Source organism: Danio rerio, chromosome 22 (assembly GCF_052040795.2).
Source record: "Danio rerio strain M-AB ecotype USA chromosome 22, GRCz13ab, whole genome shotgun sequence".
Taxonomy (NCBI): domain Eukaryota; kingdom Metazoa; phylum Chordata; class Actinopteri; order Cypriniformes; family Danionidae; genus Danio; species Danio rerio.
In genome coordinates, this window is record NC_141042.1 from 29,163,849 (window position 1) to 29,173,156 (window position 9,308).

The following is a 9,308-nucleotide window of genomic DNA, read 5'->3' on the forward strand; positions in this document are numbered from 1 at the left end:
TTCTCAGCCAGCAAAGGTCAAAATAAGCAGTAATGCAAACTCAGTCAGAGACATAGATTTTCACTTGCAACTTTCTTAAAACATATTTAACAGTGCATGAAATGTTGTCTAAAACAAAAAGAAAAAGCTTTTTAGTGGCTGGATCTGTTTTTATCATTTTCTGAATTGAACGTTGAAAATGAACTTTTCTCAGCCAGCAGAGGTCAAAATAAGCAGTAATGCAAACTCAGTCAGAGACATAGATTTTCACTTGCAACTTTCTTAAACATATTTAACAGTGCAAGAAATGTTGTCTAAAACAAAAAGGAAATGCTTTTAAGTGGCTGGATCTGTTTTTATCACTTTCTGAATTGAACGTTGAAAATGAACTTTTCTCAGCCAGCAGAGGTCAAAATAAGCAGTAATGCAAACTCAGTCAGAGACATAGATTTTCCCTTGCAACTTGCTTTAACATGTTTAACAGTGCATGAAATGTTGTCTAAAACAAAAAGAATAATGCATTTTAGTGGCTGGATCTGGTTTTATCACATTCTGTAGTGGATGTTGAAAATGAGCTTTTCTCAGCCAGCAGAGGTCAAAATAAGCAGTAATGCAAACTCAGTCAGAGACATAGATTTTCACTTGCAACTTTCTTAAACATATTTAACAGTGCATAAAATGTTGTTTAAAACAAAAAGAAAATGCTTTTTAGTGGCTGGATCTGGTTTTATCACTTTCTGAATTGAACATTGAAAGTGAGCTTTTCTCAGCCAGCAGAGGTCAAAATAAGCAGTAATGCAAACTCAGTCAGAGACATAGATTTTCACTTGCAACTTTCTTAAACATATTTAACAGTGCAAGAAATGTTGTCTAAAACAAAAAGAAAATGCTTTTAAGTGGCTGGATCTGTTTTTATCACTTTCTGAATTGAACGTTGAAAATGAGCTTTTCTCAGCCAGCAGAGGTCAAAATAAGCAGTAATGCAAGCTCAGTCAGAGACATAGATTTTCACTTGCAACTTGCTTTGACATGTTTAACAGTGCATGAAATGTTGTCTTAAACAAAAAGAATGATGCATTTTAGTGGCTGGATCTGGTTTTATCACATTCTGTATTGGACGTTGAAAATGAGCTTTTCTCAGCCAGCAGAGGTCAAAATAAGCAGTAATGCAAACTCAGTCAGAGACATAGATTTTCACTTGCAACTTCCTTTAACATGTTTAACAGTGCATGAAAATTTGTCTAAAACAAAAAGAATGATGCATTTTAGTGGCAATATCTGGTTTTATCACATTCTGTATTGGACGTTGAAAATGAGCTTTTCTCAGCCAGCAAAGGTCAAAATAAGCAGTAATGCAAACTCAGTCAGAGACATAGATTTTCACTTGCAACTTTCTTAAAACATATTTAACAGTGCATGAAATGTTGTCTAAAACAAAAAGAAAAAGCTTTTTAGTGGCTGGATCTGTTTTTATCACTTTCTGAATTGAACGTTGAAAATGAACTTTTCTCAGCCAGCAGAGGTCAAAATAAGCAGTAATGCAAACTCAGTCAGAGACATAGATTTTCACTTGCAACTTTCTTAAACATATTTAACAGTGCAAGAAATGTTGTCTAAAACAAAAAGGAAATGCTTTTAAGTGGCTGGATCTGTTTTTATCACTTTCTGAATTGAACGTTGAAAATGAACTTTTCTCAGCCAGCAGAGGTCAAAATAAGCAGTAATGCAAACTCAGTCAGAGACATAGATTTTCACTTGCAACTTGCTTTGACATGTTTAACAGTGCATGAAATGTTGTCTTAAACAAAAAGAATGATGCATTTTAGTGGCTGGATCTGGTTTTATCACATTCTGTATTGGACGTTGAAAATGAGCTTTTCTCAGCCAGCAGAGGTCAAAATAAGCAGTAATGCAAACTCAGTCAGAGACATAGATTTTCACTTGCAACTTTCTTAAACATATTTACCAGTGCAAGAATTGTTGTCTAAAACAAAAAGAAAATGCTTTTTAGTGGCTGGATCTGTTTTTATCTTATTCTGTTTTAGACGTTGAAAATTAGCTTTTCTCAGCCAGCAAAGGTCAAAATAAGCAGAAATGCAAACTCAGTCAGAGACATAGATTTTCACTTGCAACTTGCTGTAACATGTTTAACAGTGCATGAAATGTTGTCTAAAACAAAAAGAATGATGCATTTAAGTGGCTGGATCTGGTTTTATCACATTCTGTATTTGACGTTGAAAATGAGCTTTTCTCAGCCAGCAGAGGTCAAAATAAGCAGTAATGCAAACTCAGTCAGAGACATAGATTTTCACTTGCAACTTGCTTTGACATGTTTAACAGTGCATGAAATGTTGTCTTAAACAAAAAGAATGATGCATTTTAGTGGCTGGATCTGGTTTTATCACATTCTGTATTGGACGTTGAAAATGAGCTTTTCTCAGCCAGCAGAGGTCAAAATAAGCAGTAATGCAAACTCAGTCAGAGACATAGATTTTCACTTGCAACTTCCTTTAACATGTTTAACAGTGCATGAAAATTTGTCTAAAACAAAAAGAATGATGCATTTTAGTGGCAATATCTGGTTTTATCACATTCTGTATTGGACGTTGAAAATGAGCTTTTCTCAGCCAGCAAAGGTCAAAATAAGCAGTAATGCAAACTCAGTCAGAGACATAGATTTTCACTTGCAACTTTCTTAAAACATATTTAACAGTGCATGAAATGTTGTCTAAAACAAAAAGAAAAAGCTTTTTAGTGGCTGGATCTGTTTTTATCACTTTCTGAATTGAACGTTGAAAATGAACTTTTCTCAGCCAGCAGAGGTCAAAATAAGCAGTAATGCAAACTCAGTCAGAGACATAGATTTTCACTTGCAACTTTCTTAAACATATTTAACAGTGCAAGAAATGTTGTCTAAAACAAAAAGGAAATGCTTTTAAGTGGCTGGATCTGTTTTTATCACTTTCTGAATTGAACGTTGAAAATGAACTTTTCTCAGCCAGCAGAGGTCAAAATAAGCAGTAATGCAAACTCAGTCAGAGACATAGATTTTCACTTGCAACTTGCTTTGACATGTTTAACAGTGCATGAAATGTTGTCTTAAACAAAAAGAATGATGCATTTTAGTGGCTGGATCTGGTTTTATCACATTCTGTATTGGACGTTGAAAATGAGCTTTTCTCAGCCAGCAGAGGTCAAAATAAGCAGTAATGCAAACTCAGTCAGAGACATAGATTTTCACTTGCAACTTTCTTAAACATATTTACCAGTGCAAGAATTGTTGTCTAAAACAAAAAGAAAATGCTTTTTAGTGGCTGGATCTGTTTTTATCTTATTCTGTTTTAGACGTTGAAAATTAGCTTTTCTCAGCCAGCAAAGGTCAAAATAAGCAGAAATGCAAACTCAGTCAGAGACATAGATTTTCACTTGCAACTTGCTGTAACATGTTTAACAGTGCATGAAATGTTGTCTAAAACAAAAAGAATGATGCATTTAAGTGGCTGGATCTGGTTTTATCACATTCTGTATTTGACGTTGAAAATTAGCTTTTCTCAGCCAGCAGAGGTCAAAATAAGCAGTAATGCAAACTCAGTCAGAGACATAGATTTTCACTTGCAACTTTCTTAAACATATATAACAGTGCATGAAATGTTGTCTAAAATAAAAAGAATGATGCATTTTAGTGGTTGGATCTGGTTTTATCACATTCTGTATTGGACGTTGAAAATGAGCTTTTCTCAGCCAGCAGAGGTCAAAATAAGCAGTTATGCAAACTCAGTCAGAGACATAGATTTTCACTTGCAACTTGCTTTAACATGTTTAACAGTGCATAAAAAGTTGTCTAAAACAAAAAGAATGATGCATTTTAGTGGCTGGATCTGGTTTTATCACATTCTGTATTGGACGTTGAAAATGAGCTTTTCTCAGCCAGCAGAGGTAAAAATAGGCAGTAATGCAAACTCAGTTAGAGACATAGATTTTCACTTGCAACTTGCTTAACCAAGTTTAACAGTGCATGAAATGTTGTCTAAAACAAAAAGAATGATGCATTTTAGTGGCTGGATCTGGTTTTATCACATTCTGTATTGGACGTTGAAAATGAGCTTTTCTCAGCCAGCAGAGGTCAAAATATGCAGTAATGCAAACTCAGTCAGAGACATAGATTTTCACTTGCAACTTGCTTAATCATATTTAACAGTGCATAAAATGTTGTCTAAAACAAAAAGAAAATGCTTTTTAGTGGCTGGATCTGGTTTTATCACTTTCTGAATTGAACATTGAAAATGAGCTTTTCTCAGCCAGCAGAGGTCAAAATAAGCAGTAATGCAAACTCAGTCAGAGACATAGATTTTCACTTGCAACTTTCTTAAACATATTTAACAGTGCAAGAAATGTTGTCTAAAACAAAAAGGAAATGCTTTTAAGTGGCTGGATCTGTTTTTATCACTTTCTGAATTGAACGTTGAAAATGAACTTTTCTCAGCCAGCAGAGGTCAAAATAAGCAGTAATGCAAACTCAGTCAGAGACATAGATTTTCACTTGCAACTTGCTTTGACATGTTTAACAGTGCATGAAATGTTGTCTTAAACAAAAAGAATGATGCATTTTAGTGGCTGGATCTGGTTTTATCACATTCTGTATTGGACGTTGAAAATGAGCTTTTCTCAGCCAGCAGAGGTCAAAATAAGCAGTAATGCAAACTCAGTCAGAGACATAGATTTTCACTTGCAACTTCCTTTAACATGTTTAACAGTGCATGAAAATTTGTCTAAAACAAAAAGAATGATGCATTTTAGTGGCAATATTTGGTTTTATCACATTCTGTATTGGATGTTGAAAATGAGCTTTTCTCAGCCAGCAAAGGTCAAAATAAGCAGTAATGCAAACTCAGTCAGAGATATAGATTTTCACTTGCAACTTTCTTAAAACATATTTAACAGTGCATGAAATGTTGTCTAAAACAAAAAGAAAAAGCTTTTTAGTGGCTGGATCTGTTTTTATCACTTTCTGAATTGAACGTTGAAAATGAGCTTTTCTCAGCCAGCAGAGGTCAAAATAAGCAGTAATGCAAACACAGTCAGAGACATAGATTTTCACTTGCAACTTTCTTAAACATATTTACCAGTGCAAGAAATGTTGTCTAAAACAAAAAGAAAATGCTTTTTAGTGGCTGGATCTGTTTTTATCACATTCTGTTTTAGACGTTGAAAATTAGCTTTTCTCAGCCAGCAAAGGTCAAAATAAGCAGAAATGCAAACTCAGTCAGAGACATAGATTTTCACTTGCAACTTGCTGTAACATGTTTAACAGTGCATGAAATGTTGTCTAAAACAAAAATAATGATGCATTTTAGTGGCTGGATCAGGTTTTATCACATTCTGTATTGGACGTTGAAAATGAGCTTTTCTCAGCCAGCAGAGGTCAAAATAAGCAGTAATGCAAACTCAGTCAGAGACATAGATTTTCACTTGCAACTTTCTTAAAACATATTTAACAGTGCATGAAATGTTGTCTAAAACAAAAAGAAAAAGCTTTTTAGTGGCTGGATCTGTTTTTATCACTTTCTGAATTGAACGTTGAAAATGAACTTTTCTCAGCCAGCAGAGGTCAAAATAAGCAGTAATGCAAACTCAGTCAGAGACATAGATTTTCACTTGCAACTTTCTTAAACATATTTAACAGTGCAAGAAATGTTGTCTAAAACAAAAAGGAAATGCTTTTAAGTGGCTGGATCTGTTTTTATCACTTTCTGAATTGAACGTTGAAAATGAACTTTTCTCAGCCAGCAGAGGTCAAAATAAGCAGTAATGCAAACTCAGTCAGAGACATAGATTTTCACTTGCAACTTGCTTTGACATGTTTAACAGTGCATGAAATGTTGTCTTAAACAAAAAGAATGATGCATTTTAGTGGCTGGATCTGGTTTTATCACATTCTGTATTGGACGTTGAAAATGAGCTTTTCTCAGCCAGCAGAGGTCAAAATAAGCAGTAATGCAAACTCAGTCAGAGACATAGATTTTCACTTGCAACTTTCTTAAACATATTTACCAGTGCAAGAATTGTTGTCTAAAACAAAAAGAAAATGCTTTTTAGTGGCTGGATCTGTTTTTATCTTATTCTGTTTTAGACGTTGAAAATTAGCTTTTCTCAGCCAGCAAAGGTCAAAATAAGCAGAAATGCAAACTCAGTCAGAGACATAGATTTTCACTTGCAACTTGCTGTAACATGTTTAACAGTGCATGGAATTTTGTCTAAAACAAAAAGAATGATGCATTTTAGTGGCTGGATCTGGTTTTATCACATTCTGTATTGGACGTTGAAAATGAGCTTTTCTCAGCCAGCAGAGGTCAAAATAAGCAGTAATGCAAACTCAGTCAGAGACATAGATTTTCACTTGCAACTTCCTTTAACATGTTTAACAGTGCATGAAATGTTGTCTAAAACAAAAAGAAAAAGCTTTTTAGTGGCTGGATCTGTTTTTATCACTTTCTGAATTGAACGTTGAAAATGAGCTTTTCTCAGCCAGCAGAGGTCAAAATAAGCAGTAATGCAAACACAGTCAGAGACATAGATTTTCACTTGCAACTTTCTTAAACACATTTACCGGTGCAAGAAATGTTGTCTAAAACAAAAAGAAAATGCTTTTTAGTGGCTGGATCTGTTTTTATCACATTCTGTTTTAGACGTTGAAAATGAGCTTTTCTCAGCCAGCAAAGGTCAAAATAAGCAGAAATGCAAACTCAGTCAGAGACATAGATTTTCACTTGCAACTTTCTTAAACATATTTAACAGTGCATGAAATGTTGTCTAAAATAAAAAGAATGATGCATTTTAGTGGCTGGATCTGGTTTTATCACATTCGGTATTGGACGTTGAAAATGAGCTTTTCTCAGCCAGCAGAGGTCAAAATAAGCAGTAATGCAAACTCAGTCAGAGACATAGATTTTCACTTGCAACTTGCTTTAACATGTTTAACAATGCATGAAATGTTGTCTAAAACAAAAAGAATGATGCAGTTTAGTGGCTGGATCTGGTTTTATCACATTCTGTATTGGACGTTGAAAATGAGCTTTTCTCAGCCAGCAGAGGTCAAAATAAGCAGTAATGCAAACTCAGTCAGAGACATAGATTTTCACTTGCAACTTTCTTAAACATATTTAACAGTGCAAGAAATGTTGTCTAAAACAAAAAGAAAATGCTTTTTTAGTGGCTGGATCTGTTTTTATCACATTCTGTTTTGGACGTTGAAAATGAGCTTTTCTCAGCCAGCAGAGGTCAAAATAAGCAGTAATGCAAACTCAGTCAGAGACATAGATTTTCACTTGCAACTTTCTTAAACATATTTAACAGTGCATGAAATGTTGTCTAAAACAAAAAGAATGATGCATTTTAGTGGCTGGATCTGGTTTTATCACATTCTGTATTGGGCGTTGAAAATGAGCTTTTCTCAGCCAGCAGAGGTCAAAATAAGCAGTAATGCAAACTCAGTCAGAGACATCGATTTTCACTTGCAACTTGCTTTAACATGTTTAACAGTGCATGGAATTTTGTCTAAAACAAAAAGAATGATGCATTTTAGTGGCTGGATCTGGTTTTATCACATTCTGTATTGGACGTTGAAAATGAGCTTTTCTCAGCCAGCAGAGGTCAAAATAAGCAGTAATGCAAACTCAGTCAGAGACATAGATTTTCACTTGCAACTTTCTTAAACATATTTAACAGTGCAAGAAATGTTGTCTAAAACAAAAAGAAAATGCTTTTTAGTGGCTGGATCTGTTTTTATCACATTCTGTTTTGGACGTTGAAAATGAGCTTTTCTCAGCCAGCAGAGGTCAAAATAAGCAGTAATGCAAACTCAGTCAGAGACATAGATTTTCACTTGCAACTTGCTTTAACATGTTTAACAGTGCATGAAATGTTGTCTAAAACAAAAAGAATGATGCATTTTACTGGCTGGATCTGGTTTTATCACATTCTGTATTTGACGTTGAAAATGAGCTTTTCTCAGCCAGCAGAGGTCAAAATAAGCAGTAATGCAAACTCAGTCAGAGACATAGATTTTCACTTGCAACTTTCTTAAACATCTTTAACAGTGCATGAAATGTTGTCTAAAACAAAAAGAATGATGCATTTTAGTGGCTGGATCTGGTTTTATCACATTCTGTATTGGACGTTGAAAATTAGCTTTTCTCAGCCAGCAGAGGTCAAAATAAGCAGTAATGCAAACTCAGTCAGAGACATAGATTTTCACTTGCAACTTTCTTAAACATATTTAACAGTGCATAAAATGTTGTCTAAAACAAAAAGAAAATGCTTTTTAGTGGCTGGATCTGGTTTTATCACTTTCTGAATTGAACATTGAAAATGAGCTTTTCTCAGCCAGCAGAGGTCAAAATAAGCAGTAATGCAAACTCAGTCAGAGACATAGATTTTCACTTGCAACTTTCTTAAACATAATTAACAGTGCAAGAAATGTTGTCTAAAACAAAAAGAAAATGCTTTTAAGTGGCTGGATCTGTTTTTATCACTTTCTGAATTGAACGTTGAAAATGAGCTTTTCTCAGCCAGCAGAGGTCAAAATAAGCAGTAATGCAAACTCAGTCAGAGACATAGATTTTCACTTGCGACTTGCTTTGACATGTTTAACAGTGCATGAAATGTTGTCTTAAACAAAAAGAATGATGCATTTTAGTGGCTGGATCTGGTTTTATCACATTCTGTATTGGACGTTGAAAATTAGCTTTTCTCAGCCAGCAGAGGTCAAAATAAGCAGTAATGCAAACTCAGTCAGAGACATAGATTTTCACTTGCAACTTCCTTTAACATGTTTAACAGTGCATGAAAATTTGTCTAAAACTAAAAGAATGATGCATTTTAGTGGCAATATCTGGTTTTATCACATTCTGTATTGGACGTTGAAAATGAGCTTTTCTCAGCCAGCAAAGGTCAAAATAAGCAGTAATGCAAACTCAGTCAGAGACATAGATTTTCACTTGCAACTTTCTTAAAACATATTTAACAGTGCATGAAATGTTGTCTAAAACAAAAAGAAAAAGCTTTTTAGTGGCTGGATCTGTTTTTATCACTTTCTGAATTGAACGTTGAAAATGAGCTTTTCTCAGCCAGCAGAGGTCAAAATAAGCAGTAATGCAAATTCAGTCAGAGACATAGATGTTCACTTGCAACTTGCTTAAACATGTTTAACAGTGCATGAATTGTTGTCTAAAACAAAAAGAATGATGCATTTTAGTGGCTGGATCTGGTTTTATCACATTCTGTATTGGACGTTGAAGATGAACTTTTCTCAGCCAGCAGAGGTCAAAATA

At 34.5% G+C, this 9,308-nt stretch overlaps 1 long non-coding RNA gene across 1 annotated transcript; it reads left to right on the top strand.

Moving 5' to 3' along the window:
* Nucleotides 1-248: 248 nt before the first annotated feature.
* On the top strand, nt 249-9,021 carry LOC148679504 (uncharacterized). The gene is made up of 6 exons (XR_015945673.1): nt 249-400; nt 958-2,504; nt 2,693-2,918; nt 3,849-5,889; nt 6,262-6,773; nt 8,076-9,021. It is a non-coding gene; the product is annotated as an uncharacterized LOC148679504 (long non-coding RNA).
* Nucleotides 9,022-9,308: the final 287 nt, after the last annotated feature.